The sequence below is a fragment of the Staurois parvus genome, unplaced genomic scaffold (genome assembly GCF_062004578.1).
Source record: "Staurois parvus isolate SC_StPar_1 unplaced genomic scaffold, SC_StPar_1.0 ptg001122l, whole genome shotgun sequence".
Taxonomy (NCBI): Eukaryota; Metazoa; Chordata; class Amphibia; order Anura; family Ranidae; genus Staurois; species Staurois parvus.
In genome coordinates this window covers 1552566-1571896 of record NW_028318918.1, presented here as the reverse complement: position 1 = coordinate 1571896, position 19331 = coordinate 1552566, and the positions used below count along the sequence as shown (strand labels likewise).

General features: G+C 44.2%; 1 protein-coding gene across 5 annotated transcripts in view; it reads left to right on the top strand.

The window, feature by feature from the left end:
• Positions 1-306: 306 nt before the first annotated feature.
• The window catches only part of FEZ1 (fasciculation and elongation protein zeta 1), a 101855-nt gene continuing 82830 nt past the window's right edge, over positions 307-19331 (top strand). For 2 of the 5 annotated variants that reach the window (XM_089659002.1, XM_089659001.1), the window contains exon 1: positions 339-713. The gene's annotated coding sequence lies outside the window, so the exon portion shown is untranslated. Of the gene's footprint in view, positions 714-19331 lie in introns of all 5 variants that reach the window. The other 3 variants (XM_089659000.1, XM_089658999.1, XM_089659003.1) reach the window with 2 other exon arrangements.

Below are 19331 nucleotides of genomic sequence, written 5' to 3'. Positions count from 1 at the left end.
AGGAAACTAAAAGCACTGTTGTTGGAACGTTGAGGATTTATGTCACCACCTCAGAGCCTAGGAAAGGCCTAAATATTCAACTCTACATGTTAATGATATGATGAATGCATCTGTGATCGCCCAACTTTCAGAAATGACGGCTTAACTTATTTAGAGAGGCTTTTTTTTTTTTTGGAGTAGCGGTCCAAGCGATTCTAAGTGCAGAAGGTCCTGAATTCCATCGTTCAGTCCAGCAATTTTGCCCCGTGACAAACCCCAGACTCCCCACTTCCATTGGCGTGTCAGGAGAAGATGGATAGTCTTCCCAGTCTCGCGCCCCCTTCTCTCATTGAGGACAATTGAGGCTGTGATTGCCGTGAATTAGACACATCTCGCTGCTTCTATCTGCAGCTATTCATGCTCCTGCCTATCTCTTGCTTGCCCTGGGAGTGACTATACTCTTGTCAACAGTGTGGTGGAAGTAATGAATATTCATGAGCAGCTGAGGCAGGGCTGTGCCGCTGGATTGCTACTCCCAGGCAAAGACTGAGCCATCATCACCATTGTACGCCGTATCTGTGTTTTTTTTTTTTTGTTGTTGCAGGGAATATACGAGACAACCGCAGGAGAAAATACATGGACTAGGATGCTCGTCTAAGCAAGAACGCCTATTGTCTACCGCGGGCTTTCTTCTGATGCGGAGAAGACTGTGGCTGGATCTTTGCTATCTGCAGGTGCTGTACCATCAATATGCTGCTTCACCCCTTCTTCCCCTTTAAAGCCAAAGCATCTAGAGGTCTCTGTAGTTTGCATTTGCCCGTCTGCGTAGGTCATAGTCTCAGAGGGCCTGGATGTTGGTTCTTAGATGCCTCTGAGCTGAAGGAACCACTCATGGTCCTTGGATGCCCTGCAGTCACCGGCTCCCTACCCTCTAAAGACCGGCTTGTCACTGCCGGAAAAATGTTGGTGATCCACAACACGGCCGTGCAATATGACCTGCGTGTTGTAACGTGATAGATGTGGGGTAGACGTGGAGGGCTGTGTGTAATATCCAATGTGCTCCAGCTTAGCTGCATCGGGCAGGACCAGACAGGTATACATGCAATCCGGTGATCGGCTACACGGCACAAGGAGCAGGTTTCTTGCTCAGCACCATTTTTCTTTCTTCGTTAACCCTTCATTCTGCCTATACAGCAGCAACGGCATGGGAGTTTTAAAAACAATTACTTGTCCCTTTTCGTGGACAACCATGTGTGAATGCTGGAGGTGGGTTTGGTGTTGGGTTGTCACCTCATCCCTTGAAAACCAAACACATATTAATTACACGGGTTCTGTGGTTGATTGATTAAGGTGGTAATTAAACCCATCTAGTGCCTTATCTGCATGAAATTGGCCTCAGAACCCGTGTAATTAATATGTGTTCGGGTTTAAAGGGATGAGGTAGCAACCCTAGGGTGGTGTTAGGAATAAGGATCGAGGAGATGATGGTCGTATACTGCCATGTTTGCAGCGTATTCATCTTCCATGATCTTCTACCAAGGATTCAGGCCTGCAGAAATTGCTTTTCTCAAGCCAAAAAGGCTTTGGCTGTGGATGGAGCAGTGACATTTGCAGAAAACTCGAACAATAATAGACATGGGGCATCCCACGAGATTTCAGCTCCAGAGGAAATGGGATTGTTGGGGTTTCTAGTATGGCTTTTTTCCCTGGGGGAGGTTCTCACCGTACTGATGCAATGTACAAAGTAATTACAGAAATGATCTGCTGTCGTAAAAGCAGTATTAAACTCATTTATTATGTTGCATCAATTCTTAGATGTGATGGCTGCATTTGTTTTCTTTTTTTAGTTTTTTTTTTTTCACCTAGTGATCTGGCCTTTAAGCATGTTGTTGTTTAACAGAACAAGCTGTCCTGCAGCTGTAGCAGTTAGAGCATGGGTGCTCAACCTGTGGTCCTCCAGCTGTTGCGTAACTACAAGTTAACTACACCATGAGGCATTGCAAGGTTGGCAGTTACAAGTGTGACTTCTAAAGGCAGAGGCATGATGGGATTTGTAGTGGTTGATCACCCATGAGTTATAGGATTGAGACAAACCATTTAATACTGACAGAGGTGCTTACAATGGTCAGCTTTTATTTATGTAAAACCTTTATTAAAGGTACTTCTATATAATGCTGTCAATTTACGCAGCACTTTACATATATATTGTACATTCACATCAGTCCCTAACCCTCAAGGGGTGTACAATCTAAGGTCCCTAACCCTCAAGGGGCGTACAATCTAAGGTCCCTAACCCTCAAGGGGCGTACAATCTAAGGTCCCTAACCCTCAAGGGGTGTACAATCTAAGGTCCCTAACCCTCAAGGGGCGTACAATCTAAGGTCCCTAACCCTCAAGGAGCGTACAATCTAAGGTCCCTAACCCTCAAGGGGCGTACAATCTAAGGTCCCTAACCCTCAAGGGGTGTACAATCTAAGGTCCCTAACTCACAGTCATACATACATATACTAGGGACAATTTAGACAGGAGCCAATTCACCTACCAGCATGTCTTTGGAGTGTGGGAGGAAACTGGGGTACCTGGAGGAAACCCACACAGGCACAGGGAGAACATGCAAACTCCAGGCAGGTGGTGCTGTTGCTGGGATGTGAACCAATGACCCTAGTACTGCCGGGTGGAAGTGCTAGCCATTTAGCCACTGTGCTGTATCCCGAAAATGAAACCATCCAAAATTGTTTGCTGTGACTGCCTAAAAGTGTTAGCTGGAGTTTGGCTTCAATTTGTCAGCGTATCTAAATCTGCTAACACTGCATTACTAAGGTGCCCCCTGTGCTCCTTCATCCAGAGTGGGGACACGCTAATACAGGAGGTAGATTACTGACCAGATCACCAGGTGAAAACAGAGGGAAAATCCCAAAAAAAACCCCAAAACTAATCCACATCTAATGATTGCCAAGCTGCAATATATGACATTTTTTTGTTTTGGGTTTAATATCGTTTTAAGTACAATCTGTGAAATTTTGTGAAAAGAGTCTCATAGATACTTATTGGAAATCTGTTTTGCGGCTGTGTATGAAATAGTGCAGCTTGCAACAGATTAATTTCTAGGTGTGTATGAATCTGTTGCGGAACTGGCTCAATGACAGTAACACCTGCTATATTACATACAGTGTGTATATATATATAGTAAAGTAAATAAGTATTTGATCCCCGGCTGATTTTGAATGTGTGCCCACTTACAAAGAAATGATCAGTCTAAAAATTGAATGTTCGGTGTATTGTAACACTGAGAGACAGAATAGCAACAACAAATTCAAAAGAAATGCATGTCTAACAAATGATGACTGATTTGCATGTTCATGAAGGAAATAAGGATTTGATCCCCTATCATTCAGCAGGATTTCTGGCTCCCAGGTGTCCTTCATACAGGTAACAAGCTGAGATTAGAAGCAGTCTCTTAAAGGGAGTGCTGCTAATCTCATTTTGTTACCTGTATAAAAGACACCTGTCCACAGGAGCAATCAAACAATCAGATCCCAACCACCATGGAAAAGACCAAAGAGCTGTCCAAGGATGTCAGGGACAAGATTGTAGACCTACACAAGGCTGGACTGGGCTACCAAACTATCGCCAAGCAGCTTGGTGAGAAGGTGACAACAGTTGGTGCAATCATTCGCAAATGGAAGAAACACAAAACAAGTGTCAGTCTCCCTAGGTCTGGTGCACCATGCAAGATCTCACCTCGTGGAGTTTCAATGATCATAATAGATGCAAAAAAAAATCTTCATCACCCCCAACAAGAAGTACAGTGTCAGTATGGTGACACTGTACTGCTAAGGTGACTGTATGTAAAAAAAAAAAAAACATAAATATATATATTAAAAAAATTAAATAAAAATGTGAACTTTTTTTAGAAAAATTATAATTTTTGGTTATAAACTAATTTGGGTTATTTTTTTTTTTACTAAAAAGATAGATGAATACATTTTGGCCAAGATTTATGAGGAAAGAATATTGATTTGCAAAATTTTAAAGAAAAACACTTTTTTTTTGTTCAAAATGTTTGGACTTTTTCATTTATATAGCAAAAAAATAAAAATCCCAGTGGTGAATAAATACCACCAAAATAAAGTTTTATCTGTCTCAAAAAAATGCTAAAAAATTCATATGGGTACAGTGTTGCATGACTGCACAATTGTCATTCAAAGTGTGATAGCGCTGAAAGCTGAACATTGGCCTGGGCAGGAAGGGGGTGAAAGTGTCCGGACTGGAAGGGAGGGAAAGTGTCCGGACTGGAAGGGGGTGAAAGTGTCCGGACTGGAAGGGGGTGAAAGTGTCCAGACTGGAAGGGAGGGAAAGTGTCCGGACTGGAAGGGGGGAAAGTGTCCGGACTGGAAGGGAGGGAAAGTGTCCGGACTGGAAGGGGATGAAAGTGTCCGGACTGGAAGGGAGGGAAAGTGTCCAGACTGGAAGGGGGTGAAAGTGTCCGGACTGGAAGGGAGGGAAAGTGTCCGGACTGGAAGGAGGGGAAAGTGTCCGGACTGGAAGGAGGGGAAAGTGTCCGGACTGGAAGGGGGTGAAAGTGTCCGGACTGGAAGGAGGGGAAAGTGTCCGGACTGGAAGGGGGTGAAAGTGTCCGGACTGGAAGGGGGGGAAAGTGTTCGGACTGGAAGGGGGTGAAAGTGTCCGGACTGGAAGGGAGGGAAAGTGTCCGGACTGGAAGGGGGTGAAAGTGTCCGGACTGGAAGGGAGTGAAAGTGTCCGGACTGGAAGGGAAGTGTCCGGACTGGAAGGGGGTGAAAGTGTCCGGACTGGAAGGAGGGGCAAGTGTCCGGACTGGAAGGAGGGGAAAGTGTCCGGACTGGAAGGGGGGGAAAGTGTCCGGACTGGAAGGGGGTGAAAGTGTCCGGACTGGAAGGGAGGGAAAGTGTCCGGACTGGAAGGGGGTGAAAGTGTCCGGACTGGAAGGGAGGGAAAGTGTCCGGACTGGAAGGGGGTGAAAGTGTCCAAACTGGAAGGGGATGAAAGTGTCCGGACTGGAAGGAGGGGCAAGTGTCCGGACTGGAAGGAGGGGAAAGTGTCCGGACTGGAAGGGGGTGAAAGTGTCTGGACTGGAAGGGGGGGAAAGTGTCCGGACTGGAAGGGGGTGAAAGTGTCCGGACTGGAAGGGGGTGAAAGTGTCCGGACTGAAAGGGGGGGGGAAGTGTCCGGACTGGAAGGGGGGGAAAGTGTCCGGACTGGAAGGGGGGAAAGTGTCCGGATTGGAAGGGGGGGAAAGTGTCCGGACTGGAAAGGGGGGGAAAGTGTCCGGATTGGAAGGGGGGGAAAGTGTCCGGACTGGAAGGGGGTGAAAGTGTCCGGACTGGAAGGAGGGGAAAGTGTCCGGACTGGAAGGGGGTGAAAGTGTCCGGACTGGAAGGGGGTGAAAGTGTCCGGACTGGAAGGGGGTGAAAGTGTCCGGACTGGAAGGAGGGGAAAGTGTCCGGACTGGAAGGGGGTGAAAGTGTCCGGACTGGAAGGGGGGGAAAGTGTTCGGACTGGAAGGGGGTGAAAGTGTCCGGACTGGAAGGGAGGGAAAGTGTCCGGACTGGAAGGGGGTGAAAGTGTCCGGACTGGAAGGGAGTGAAAGTGTCCGGACTGGAAGGGAAGTGTCCGGACTGGAAGGGGGTGAAAGTGTCCGGACTGGAAGGAGGGGCAAGTGTCCGGACTGGAAGGAGGGGAAAGTGTCCGGACTGGAAGGGGGGGAAAGTGTCCGGACTGGAAGGGGGTGAAAGTGTCCGGACTGGAAGGGAGGGAAAGTGTCCGGACTGGAAGGGGGTGAAAGTGTCCGGACTGGAAGGGAGGGAAAGTGTCCAGACTGGAAGGGGGTGAAAGTGTCCAAACTGGAAGGGGATGAAAGTGTCCGGACTGGAAGGAGGGGCAAGTGTCCGGACTGGAAGGAGGGGAAAGTGTCCGGACTGGAAGGGGGTGAAAGTGTCTGGACTGGAAGGGGGGGAAAGTGTCCGGACTGGAAGGGGGTGAAAGTGTCCGGACTGGAAGGGGGTGAAAGTGTCCGGACTGAAAGGGGGGGGGAAGTGTCCGGACTGGAAGGGGGGGAAAGTGTCCGGACTGGAAGGGGGGAAAGTGTCCGGATTGGAAGGGGGGGAAAGTGTCCGGACTGGAAAGGGGGGGAAAGTGTCCGGATTGGAAGGGGGGGAAAGTGTCCGGACTGGAAGTGGTTATAAAGGAATAGCCAAATATTATCTTCAACTAAAGATTTAACAATGATACATCTGGGGTAAGAGCTGCATTTCATCCCTCACTGCCTCCAATCAATTTAAATGTCTTCAGTTTCTAACTGACCTTTTACTGATCCAAGTTTGAATGTAATTATTGGCTGGGGATAAATTGCTTCAATTCTTACCACTGACACTTTGATGAAAGGGACCTTTTCATATATACCTAGCTTCGTATTATTTTTACTGGAGTAGTCTGCTTGCAAAATTCTGTGCTGTAGAGTTCCCACCTAGTGCCATAGTACCTTATGGGGGGTTATTTACTAAGAGTTGAGAGTGCAAAATCTGGTGCAGCTGTGCATGGGAGCCAATCGGCTTTTAACTTCATATGGATAAATCTGTAGAAAGTGCAGCGCTCAAAAAAGTGAATGATATTATAGTGAAAATAAAGTGCAAAGTCAATCTGACCTATAGCGAAAAAAAAAAAAATTGATCAGCGGAACAGTCAAGTGCAGCGTATAAAAATCCAATATAAAAAATGTTCAATAAATGTGAAACAGTAAAGTGCAGCATAAAAGTGAAAATATATAAAGTCCAGAAAATATCAGTGGAGTAAGAGCTATAAATTGTCCGTACGGCAATCGCGGTGAAATATTGTGAAGTAATCCGATAGGGAATCCACCACCTCTGTCAGATGTACACTCACCAGACATCTACTGGTAAACAGCATGTAAGCACATATCATCTAGGAACAGGTAACAGCAATGAAACCTCTGCAAGGGATGCTCAGCCAAGGGCAAAAAACGCAGGTGGACCCTCTCCACACCAGGAGCCAAGATGGCCACCGTTCCGACCTTTGGCAACGGCGGCGTGACGTCAGCAAGTGTGACTCCAGCTGATGCGTTTCGTGCGCATGCACGTCTTTAGGGGTGCGCTCATTCACGTTTCTAACTTCAGCTTGTCCAGTTAAGCTTTGAAAATAAAAACTGGAAGCTGATTGGTTACTATGCAGTGCTGCAAGAGATTTTGCACTCTCAACTTTTAGCAAATAAACCACTATGGGACTGCTTTGAGGCCTAGTGCTGATCTAATGGGTTTTACTGCACAAGTTGGGCAGGCAGCACCTGAAATCTTGATGGGGGAGATTTGACCATTTTACTGAACTTGAAGGCCAGAGACGAATTAAAGCAGAATGGAGCCCTGGGCAAGGGATGCAAAGGACATAGACTCCACCCTATATTCACTATCTCCACTTATTCTGACTCAGACTACGAGGCCATAAACCTTATCTCCAATGATGTATACAGCTATTACCACGTGGTGTTGAATTTATCCCTTGCACCGGGTCAGATAGTTTCTCAATGAATAAGCTCACATGTTGAGGAAGTCAGATGAGGAAATCCATTCGAATGTTCCGTTTAATGGCGAAGATTCATAGGTAGAAAAACCTTAATGTTGTAGCCTCATGAAACATGCATTCAGGAATACAGGATACAGTGGAATGATTACAGAGAGAAGCAGGGGGGAGGAGTATACACAAGTACGGTGAGAGAAAGCGCTCATCTTAGACAGAAGAAGACAGCTTAAAGACGCAGAGCAATGATAAACAAGTGATGGTCACTGAGAAATTATAATAAATCAAATAGTGTAACACAGCACCACTGGTATTCAGGGCTGCTGTTAGAAACCACGGGACCCCATACAGCCAACCTAAAAGGGCACCCTTCAAAAAAAACCAAAAACAGTTTACTAGGCTTCATTTATGAATGAACACAGTGAGTGATCAGTACAGATCACTCATTGTGTTCATTCAGGAAAGGAAGGAGCTGGTTAATGTGACATAATTATCGGACCCTTCCCTCACTCTCCATCCTCGAAGTTCCTATTATGTGCTGCCGGTGCGAAGGAGAGAAGGGAAGGGGCCCATGCAGGGGGTGAAGCAGATGTGCACAGGGAGGGTGATCTGCATAGTGGGTGGGGGAGGGGCAATTACTGGAACCGATCCCCTGTATGCCTCTCTCTGCTGCAGCTGAAAACCAGCGGGAGAGAGAGGAGACGCTAATGCAAAAACGCTAAAAAAAGCTGAAAAACTCCGGTTTTTAACTCCTCCTGTACCACCACCCCCTCCCTCCTAGATTGTAAGCTCGAAAGAGCAGGGCCCTCAATCCCCTCATGTTTTGCATTGTATTGGTATTGTTCTGTCACATGTTCTGTCCCCCTTTGTAATGTACAGCGCTGAGCAAACTATTGGCGCTTTATAAATACCGTATAATAATAATAAATTTTGTAAAGAAAATTTGTTCAGAATTCGACCCGTGTATGGCCTGCATCAGTGCACCCTGGGCCTCTTGATATCTGGCCTCTGTTTCTTGAATTTGCAAAGCCACCACCTGGCCGCCTGTTCATACATTTTCTATGTTTTACCAGGTGGATGTTCAGGCCTAAGCGTTGGGTGTACGGTCCTACAGTCAGTTCTGTGAGCTGCAGGCTGCCCCCAGTTTTTATACTGTTGTTATGTTGGCTTGTTAGTGTTTTATTAGTGTTGCCCTCCACTCAGTTGGACAGCTTTTGGACATCCCAGTTGTCTCTGATTTACTTACTATACTGTGTCCCACTTGCCCTCCAGAGGATTTCCCCCCCTTCCTGACCAGGCCATTTTTTTGCATTACGGGGCTGCATTACTTTAAATGGACAATTGCGCGGTCATGCAATGTTGCACCCAAATGATATGTACGTTCTTTTTTTTCCCCCACGAATAGAGCTTTCTTTTGGTGGTATTTGATCACCTGTGTGGTTTTTTAATTTTGCGTTATTAAAAAAAAAATCCTAATGATTTTGAGAAAAAAACAATATTTTTCAATTTTTGCTATTAAACATATTCAGTAAAATAAATTTAAAAATCTAATTTTGTCATCAATTTAGGCCAAAATGTATTCTGCTCCGTGTCTTTGCTACAAAAAAAAAATCCCAATACGTGTAAATGAATTGGTTTACGTGAAATTTATAGCGTCTACAAATGGCGGTATAGATACTGGGCTTTTATTATTTTATTATTGTTACTAGTAATGGCAGCGATCAGCGACTTATAATGGGACTGCGGTGGGCATTCTGACACTCGGGGGAGGGGGGACTGACTTGGTGTCACTGACATCCCCAGTGACACCAATACAGTGAGCGGTGCTAATAAAAAGCACTGACACTGTACTAATGGCACTGGGCAGGAAGAGGTTAACATCTGGGGCAATCAAAGGGTTACCTGTGTGCTGTTTCAGTAGCCCTTTGAGGACCAAGGTACGTATTTGTCCCATGTTTTTAATTGCGTGTATCATCTGATTAAGAACTTAAAACTCTTTTTTTTTTTTTGGTTTGAGTCAAAATATTAGTTCTTATCAACAAACAACAAATGGATCTAGCTTTTTGCCAATTATTTCATGAAATGGCTTAGTTACAGCAACTGAAGTGTATGAACTTTAAAAACAAAAAAATGTATTCTTTTGGCGTTCCAAAATCTTACGGTCCTCAAAGGGTTAAGGGCTGTCTGTGTGCTTCACCGTAAGCTTTGTATGCTTTGGATGGCTGTGCTGTGCAGAGCCATTCAAAGCAGTGTGCAGGAGCTGACAGGGGAGATAACTGTTTTGTTTACAATTTTTTTTTTCTGTCTTTGTTTTTTTTTATAGCGCAAAAAAATAAAAACACACAGGCGATCCAATACAACTGAAAGAAAGCTTTATTTGTGGGGAAAAAAAGGGACGTAAATTTCATTTGGGTGCAGCATTGCATGACCGCGCAATTGTCAGTTAAAGTAACGCGGCGCTGTAATGCAAAAAATGGCCTGGTCAGGAAGGGGGGGGGGGGGGGATCCTTTGGAGGGTGAGGGGTTATTGATTGTAAATGTAGATGTGCTCCAAGTGATAGTCAGTGACAATTTCTTGTGTCTATCCCCTGACTTGTGTTTCTTGGCTTAAGTCAGGGGTTCTCAAACTTCCTAAGCAAAGGGCTAGTTCACAGCTATCGGAGTGTAACTCTGTCAGTCGAAGTAAACAATCCCCTCAGCTCAGTTGTGAATAGGAGTAAAAATGCCTCAGAGTTGGTGGTCATTGGGAGTAAAAAATGATGTAGCACCTGTGGTTAATGGGAGGAGAAAATTGCCTCATCCTTGGTGTCAGTGGGAAGAGCAGTTCCTCATCATTGGTCGCAGTGAGAGGAATAGTGAGCCATTATGGAGTCGGTGAGAGGAACAGTGTCCCCTCATTGGTGTCAGTGGGAAGAATAATGCCCCATCATTGGTGTCAGTGGGAGGAATAGTGCCCCATCATTGGTATCAGTGGGAGGAATAGTGCCCCATCATTGAGTCAGTGGGAAGAATAATGCCCCATCATTGGTGTCAGTGGGAGGAATAGTGCCCCATCATTGGTATCAGTGGGAGGAACAGTGTCCCCTCATTGGTGTCAGTGGGAAGAATAATGCCCCATCATTGGTGTCAGTGGGAGGAATAGTGCCCCATCATTGAGTCAGTGAGAAGAACAGTACCCCATTGTTGATGTCAATGGGAGGAATAGCGCCCCATCATTGGTCACAGTCAGTCAGTGAGAGGAACAGTGCCCCCAATCATTGAGCCAGTGGGAAGAATAGTGCCCCATCACTGGTGTCAGTGAGAGGAATAATGCCATTGTTGGTGTCAGTGGGAGCAATAGTGCTCCATCGTTGGTGTCAGTGGCAGGAATCATGCCCAATCATTTGTGTCAATGGAAAGAAGAGTGCCATTGTTTGTATCAGTAAGAGTAATAGTGCCCCATTGTTGGTGGCAGTGGGAAGAATAGTGTCCTCATTGGTATCAGTGGGAGGAATAGTGCCCCATCGCTGGTGTCAGTGAGAAGAATAGTGCCATCATTGGTGTCAGTGGGAGGAATAGTGCCCCATCATTGGTATCAGTGGGAGGATTAGTGCCCCATCATTGGTATCAGTGGGAGGAATAATGCCCCATCATTGGTATCAGTGGGAGGAATAGTGCCCCATCATTAGTATCATTGGGAGGAATAGTGCCCTATCATTGGTATCAGTTGGAGGAATAGTGCCCCATCATTGGTGTCAGTGAGAAGAACAGTGCCATCGTTTGTATTAGTAAGAGAAATAGTGCCCCATCATTGGTGTCAATGGGAAGAATAATGCCCCATCATGGATATCAGTGGGAGGAATAGTGCCCCAATGTTGATGTCAAAGGGTGAAATATTGCTCCATTATTGATATCAGTAGAAGGCATAGAGCCCCATCATTGGTATCAGTGGGAGGAATAGTTCCCCAATGTTGGCATCAGTAGGAGGAACAGTGTCCCATCATTGAGTCAGTGAGAAGAACAGTGCCCAATTGTTAATGTCAGTGGCAGGAATAGTGCCCCATCATTAGAATCAGTGGGGTAAATAGTCCCCCATCGTTGGCATCAGTGACCAGGAATAGTGACCTATTTTTTTATATTAATGGGAAGAATTGTACCCTATTGTTGGTATTAGTGGAAGATATAGTGCTTGATCGTTGGTATTACTGGAAGGAACAGTGCCCTGTTGTTGGTGTCAGTGGGAGTAAGAGTGCTTCATTGTTGGTGTCAGTGGAAAGAATAGTGCCCCATCAGTTGCTTTAGTAGGAGGAATAATGTACCAAGGGCCAGTTAAAGGTATGCAAAGGGCCACAGTTTAAGAATCACTGCTATAGGCATATGGTACTGACTCACCAGAAGTTGGCCCTTCCAGTTCCACTGGATTTCTACTACAGAAAGATGAAACCCCTTGACTACACACAGAAGTTTAGTTATTATGTGGCTTTTGAAAAAAAAAAAATGGCTACATTAGTTATGATTTAGGGGTGTCATGATAAAGGGAAGGCATACTTTTTTCATTGTTATACTTTAATCACTTTGCAGAAAACCCGTTTCCCTTCAACACTTCATCAACGTAAAAAAAACCCAACTGTGAATTGATGTTCTATACCAAGAAAAACAAAACAAACAAAAAAAATACCATGAACCCAATGGGGTGACTATTTTTAATTGGGTGCTTACTTTTTTGTCTAATAAATTAAAATATTAAAAAAAAAAGAAGCATATGAACAGTTTTTGGAAAGGTTTCCAATTTATAATCAGTTGTAAAATCAGGATTATGGTTTGTTATCAGTTTATAGGAACATTATTTCTTTTTTGAGTGCATTAATATATCTTTCGGAGAGTATATAGACTGAAAGTTTTGCTGGACATTGCTTTTGTTCGAGTTTGTACAGAAAATGATCCTGTGCATTATTTCCTTCAGACACAATACAGTGCTGATTAATGATGAATAGGAACTCAAAAAAGGATCTAGGGATGTGACTGAGTATGTGCAGGCTACCAGTTTGTGTTTATTTACACTATATTGCCAAAAGTATTGGGACACTCCTCCAAATCATGTGATTCAGGTGTTCCAATCCCCTCCATGGACACAGGTGTATACAATCCATCCCCTAGGCATGCAGACTTCTTCTACAAACATTGGTGAAAGAATGGGTCGCTCTCAGGAGCTCAGTGACTCCAAGCGTGGTCCTGTGATAGGTGGTCACCTGTGCAATCAGTCCATCGTAAAATTTACATCGTTTGTTGCCATTGCATGGGTGGGCACAATTGTAAAGCGTGACATATTTGGTATTTATTTACTTGGCATAACACTATCTTTTATATTTTACAAAAATATGTATTTTGTTTTTTTTTTTTTGCATTGAAATTCAAGAAAGTATTTTTTCTCAACAAATTGTGCTTGAATAACCACTATGCAGATACCGTGTGACATAGAAAATTGTAAAATCCACCAATTTGTTCTCTAGGGCCTCTGCTTTAGAAAAAAAAAATAAACTTATATATATATATATATATATATATAAACACTAGGACAATTTCCACATTTTTGACAAAACTGAGTTTTATAGAACATTTGTTCGGCTCATTTCATGAAAGTAAGGTTGAATACAACTTAGATGACAAAATCGTCAGTTTTACTCCAATTAGTTGATGCAAAAATGAATCCACCCCACAACAAGAACTCCTCCATCTACTATTTTGTATGACCTCCCTGATTGGTAAGGACAACACCGAGTCTTCTAGGCATGGAATGAACAAGTTGGTGACATATTGCAACATCGATTTTTTTCCATTCTTCAAGAATTATTACATTATTACATTACATCTAGTTTATATAGCGCCAAAGGGTTTGCACAGCACTGTACAATAGAGGGGGGACAATACATGAAACAGTACAGCAACAACAACAGCACACGAGGGGTTAGAGGGCCCTACTCTTTCGAGCTTACAATCTAGGAGGGAGGGGGTAGTGGTACAGGAGGAAGTGGCTGTGGGGGATGGAGTGGTAGGAGGAATGAGGAGAGCGGCAGTTAGGTGAGGGTGGGCTAGGCTTCCCTGAAGAGGTGGGTTTTCAGGGAGCGCCTGAAGGTGAGGAGGGAAGGTGACAGTCTGATGGATTGGGGTAGTGAGTTTCAGAGGATGGGGGAGGACCTGGAGAAGTCTTGCAGACGTGCGTGGGAGGAGGAGACCAGGGGGCAAGATAGAAGGAGGTCCTGTAAAGAGCGAAGGGTACGGGTAGGGTGGTACTTGGGAATCAGGTTGGTGAGGTAGTTAGGGGCAGTGTTGTGAACGGCTTTGTAGGTCAGAGTGAGTAGTTTGAATTTGATGCGTTGGGCGATAGGGAGCCAGTGGAGGGATAGGCAGAGGGGGGTGGCAGAGGTGGAGCGGTTGGTGAGGTGGATGAGTCTGGCCGCTGAAGGTGAGGAGGGAAGGTGACAGTCTGATGGATTGGGGTAGTGAGTTTCAGAGGATGGGGGGGGACCTGGAGAAGTCTTGCAGACGTGCGTGGGAGGAGGAGACCAGGGGGCAAGATAGAAGGAGGTCCTGTGAAGAGCGAAGGGTACGGGTAGGGTGGTACTTGGGAATCAGGTTGGTGAGGTAGTTAGGGGCAGTGTTGTGAACGGCTTTGTAGGTCAGAGTGAGTAGTTTGAATTTGATGCGTTGGGCGATAGGGAGCCAGTGGAGGGATAGGCAGAGGGGGGTGGCAGAGGTGGAGCGGGTGGTGAGGTGGATGAGTCTGGCCGCTGAGTTCAGGATGGTCTGAAGCGGGGAATGACCTCTATTAGAGCCTGGATGCTGGATGGAGAGTGATGCTCAACCTTTCTCTTCAGAATTCTCCATAGGTGTTCGATTGGGTTCAGATCAGGAGACATACTCGGCCACTGAATCACTTTCACCCGGTTCTTCAGACATGCAGCCTTTCTGGCCTTAGATGTGTGTTCTGGATCATTGTCATGTTGGAAAAGTGCACGACGACCAAGGGCACGGAGTGATGGTAGCATCTTATCTTTCAGTATAGAGCAGTACATCTGTGAATTCATGACACCATCAATGAAATGCAGCTCCCCGACACTAGCAGCATTCATGCAGCCCCACAGAAAGACACTGCCACCACCATGTTTCACTGTAGGCACCAGCCATTTTTCTTTGTACTCCACACCTTTGTGACGCCATACAGTTTTGAAGTTCCAAAAACATGTATCTTGGTCTCATCACTCCAGAGTACAAAGTCCCAGTAGTCTTCCTTGTCAGCATAGGATCTGGCAAAATCCAGGCAGGCTTTTTTGTGCACAGGCTTTAGGAGAGGCTTCCTTCTTGGGTGACACCCATGCAGGCCATTCCTCTGCAGTGTACGCCGTATTGTGTCACGGGAAACAATCACCCCAGTTTGGCTTTCTACTTTAGCTAACTGCAGTGAGCATGTATGGCAATTTTCTTCAACCCTTCTCATCAGAAGACGCTCCTGTCGAGGTGTTACCTTCCCTGGATGGCCTGGACGTCTCTGTGGGATGGTTGCAGTTCCATCTTTGTTACATTGTTGTATCACTTTTGCTGCAATATTCTGACTGATAAGTAAAGCTTTGCTGATCTTCTTGTAGCCTTCACCTTTCTTGTGTAAAGAAATTATTTTCTTTCTCAGGCCTTGTGACATTTCTCTTCCATGAGGTGCAATTGCTGACCGCATGAAATGGGAGGGGTTTTCTTTGTTAGGTAACGCCCTTTTATAACCACCTGTTTGCTGGACACCTGTTTACTCAATAATTAGACTCACCTGGAGATGAATTCTTGTTCATTAAGATTTTGTTGTCTAAATTTTAGCTATGCTCCTAAGACTTTCATTGGGGTGTCTTCATTTTTGCAACATGGTCTTGGATGAATTTGTTAGGGAAAATGTGCAAATGAACAAATCTTGTGTACAATCAATGGCCGGCATTTGTGGGAGTATTTTGTAGTATAGCTTCCCATACAAAATGTTGATTCTGAAAGAAAAGGAAAGGTTTTCTGACAAATCTGTTGGGGTGGACTCATTTATGCTGAGCACTGTGTATATGTGTGCGTGTAAATACAGTTGCAAGAAAAAGTATGTGAACCCCTTGGGATTACGTGGAGTTTTGCATGAATTGGGCATAAAATGTGCTCTGAACGTCATCTAAGTCACAACAATAAAAGAACACAGTCTGCTGAACATAATACTACACAAACATTAGATATTGCCATGGTTTAATTGCACATAACATGTAAAGATTCACAGTGCAGGGAGGAAAAATATGTGAGGCCCTAGCTTAATGACTTCTCCCAGAGCTAATTGGAGCCAGGAGTGAGCCAACCTTGACTCCAATCAGTGTGATGATATTGGATGTGTTGCTGACAGCTGTCCTGCCCTTAAAAAACACACACCTGTTTTGGGTTTACTGGTTTCAAGAAGCACTGTCTGATGTGAACCATGCCTCGCAGAAAAGAGCTCTCAGAAGACCTACGATCAAGAATTGTTGACTTGCATGAAGCTGGAAAGGGTTACAAAAGTATCTCCAAAAGCCTTGATGTTCATGTGTCCATGGTAAGACAGACTGTCTACAAATGGAGAAAGTTTAACACTGTTGCTACTCTCCCTAGGCGCGGTCGTCCTGTAAAAATGACTGCAAAAGCACAGCGCAGAATGCTGCATGAGGTAAAGAAGAATCCCAGAGTGTCAGCTAAAGACCTACAGAAATCTCTGGCACATGCTAACATTTTTGTTGACACATCTACAATAAGGAAAACATTAAACAGGAATGGAGTACACGGGAGGACACCACGGAGGAAGCCATTGCTGTCCAAAAAAAATATTGCAGCACGTTTGAAGTTTTCAAAAGAGCACCTGGATGTTCCACAGCACTACTGGCAAAATATACTGTGGACAGATGAAACCAAGATTGAGTTGTTTGGGAAGAACACACAACACTATGTGTGGAGAAAAAAAGACACAGCACACCAACATCAAAACCTCATCCCAACTGTAAAACATGGCGGAGGGAGCATCATGGTTTGGGGCTGCTTTGCTGCCTCAGGGCCTGGACGGATTGTTGTCATTGATGGGAAAATGAATTCCAGAGTTTATCAAGACATTTTGCAGGAAAACGAACGACCATCTGTCCGCCAACTGAAGCTCCACAGAGGATGGGTGATGCAACAGGACAATGACCCAAAGCATACAAGTAATTCAACAAAACAATGGCTGCAACAGCACAGAATACACCTTCTGGAGTGGCCCAGTCAGAGTCCTGACCTCAACCCGATTGAAATGCTGTGGCATGACCTTAAGAGAGCGATTCACACCAGACATCCCAAGAATATTGCTACACTGAAACAGTTTTGTGAAGAGGAGTGGTCCAAAATTACTCCAGATCGTTGTGCAGGTCTGATCTGCAACTACAGGAAACGTTTGGTTGAGGTTATTTCTGCCAAAGGAGGGTCAACCAGTTATTAAGTCCAAAGGTTCACATACTTTTTCCTCCCTGCACTGTGAATGTTTACATGTTATGTGCAATTAAACCATTGCAACATCTAATGTTTGTGTAGTATTATGTTCAGCAGACTGTGTTCTTCTATTGTTGTGACTTAGATGACGTTCAGAGCACATTTTTTGCCCAATTCATGCAAAACTCCACGTAATCCCAAGGGGTTCACATACTTTTTCTTGCAACTGTATATATATATATGATGTTTGGGGGTTCTAAAAAAAACTTACTGATTGTTGGGGGGGGGTAAATCCCCTGGAGGGCAAAGTGGTTAAACTTTTTTTGTACTTTGCATGAAATGAAAAATTGCAAAATTCTGCAACATCCATTGTCAATCTCCAACTCTAAGTGCCTAACATCTTATACAGGCATACCTCTGTTTACGAATAAAAATCCATAATGCCTCGGTTTATGATTTTTTTCCACAATACGAATGGAATATTTGGTTTTCAATGCATTTACGGATTAATTTTTAATCATGTCCCTGTACAGTATTTATACCTTTAACCTCCCTGGTGGTATGATTATTTCAGATTTTTGGTGCTGAAAGCGGTACCATTATTTTGCATGGAAATATGTAGTTTTTTATTGTAGGCCTGTAATTTTTAGGAATAACTCACTGAAATCTGTCCGAACAAGAGTCTAGTAAACATTCCGGGTATGATAAAACTTGAAACACGAAATCATAAATTATAATTTAATAAATACTCATAAAAAATAATAATATAATAATAATACATTTAATTCAATAATATAATCAAACCAAAAACACTGAAATGTGAAATATAGCGCCAAGTTCGCACATCACTCAGCAAAGTCGCAGAATCGTTTTCAATGTCTGATGATGAATTTCCCCCACGAATCATTATCACTCAATTCTGCAAGTGGTTCTGATTTACTATCGCTGTTCTCTAGCCGGTCTAAAACCGCTTTTGACCTAAAGGGACGCTTTTTGGACGCCATGGACGTTTCTCAGTTTCCAGGCAGAAAGAACAGTAACAATGCAGGCAGGGCGCCGGACAAAGCACTCGGGACAAAATGTATGTGAAATGCTTTGAAACAGCAATGTTTTCCTATGAAATAATCGTTTTAAAAAAAATTAAATTTTTTAAAATTTTCAAATTTGCCGCCGGTTCCGGCGCTCGTACGTCCCGCCGTCACAGGGACCGGAACACGGAAGCCGGATGCAGCATTGGCCGGAGGAGATGGCCGGAGACGCTGCAGGGGATGCATCGCAGGAGCGAAGGACAAGGTAAGCGCTGCAGGGAATCCCTGTGCAACGCTGCATGGTAAGCCCGAGTGTAGCTCGGGGTTACCGCTTTTGGTACTGAAACTCTACCCCGAGCTACACTCGGGAATACCGCCAGGGGGGTTAAAGTGCACTTTATAAAGAGTTTTGAACAGATTTTTTTTACTTTTTTTCTGACCTCCGGAATGGATTAATTGGTTTTCAATGCATTTATGAATTAATTTTTAATCATGTCCCTCTACAGCAGTGGTTCTCAACCTGTGGGTCGCGACCCCTTTGGGGGTCGAACGACCCTTTCACAGGGGTCCCCTAAGACCATCAGAAAACACATATTTCCGATGTGTAAAGAGCAGCTACTGTGTTGAAAGCAGCTACTCTGTTAAAAGCAGCTACTGTGTTGAAAGCAGCATATTGGAGGTAAAACGACACTTCATGAATTATAATTACTGGGTAAATAATTTTATGGTTGGGGGTCACCACAACATGAGGAACTGTATTAAAGGGTCACGGCATTAGGAAGGTTGAGAACCACTGCTCTACAGTATTTATGCCTTTAAAGTGCACTTTATAAAGAGTTTTGAACAGATACATTTTTTTTACTTTTTTCTGACCTCCGGAACGGATTAATTGGTTTTCAATGCATTTACGAATTCATTTTTCATCATGTCCCTGTACAGTATTTATGCCTTTAAAGTGCACTTTATAAAGAGTTTTGAACAGATACATTTTTTTTTCACTTTTTTTCTGACCTCCGGAATGGATTAATTTGTATTCAATGCATTTACGAATTGATTTTTAATCAGGTCCCTGTACAGTATTTATGCCTTTAAAGTGCACTTTATAAAAAGTTTTGAAAAAAAAAATAATTTTTTTTTTTACTTATTTCTGACCTCCAGAACAGATTAATTGGTTTTCAGTGCATTCCTATGGGAAACCGCGTTTCGGTTTACGAATTTTTCACAATACGAAAAGTCCTGGAGAACGCATTACATTCGTAAACCGAGGTACGCCTG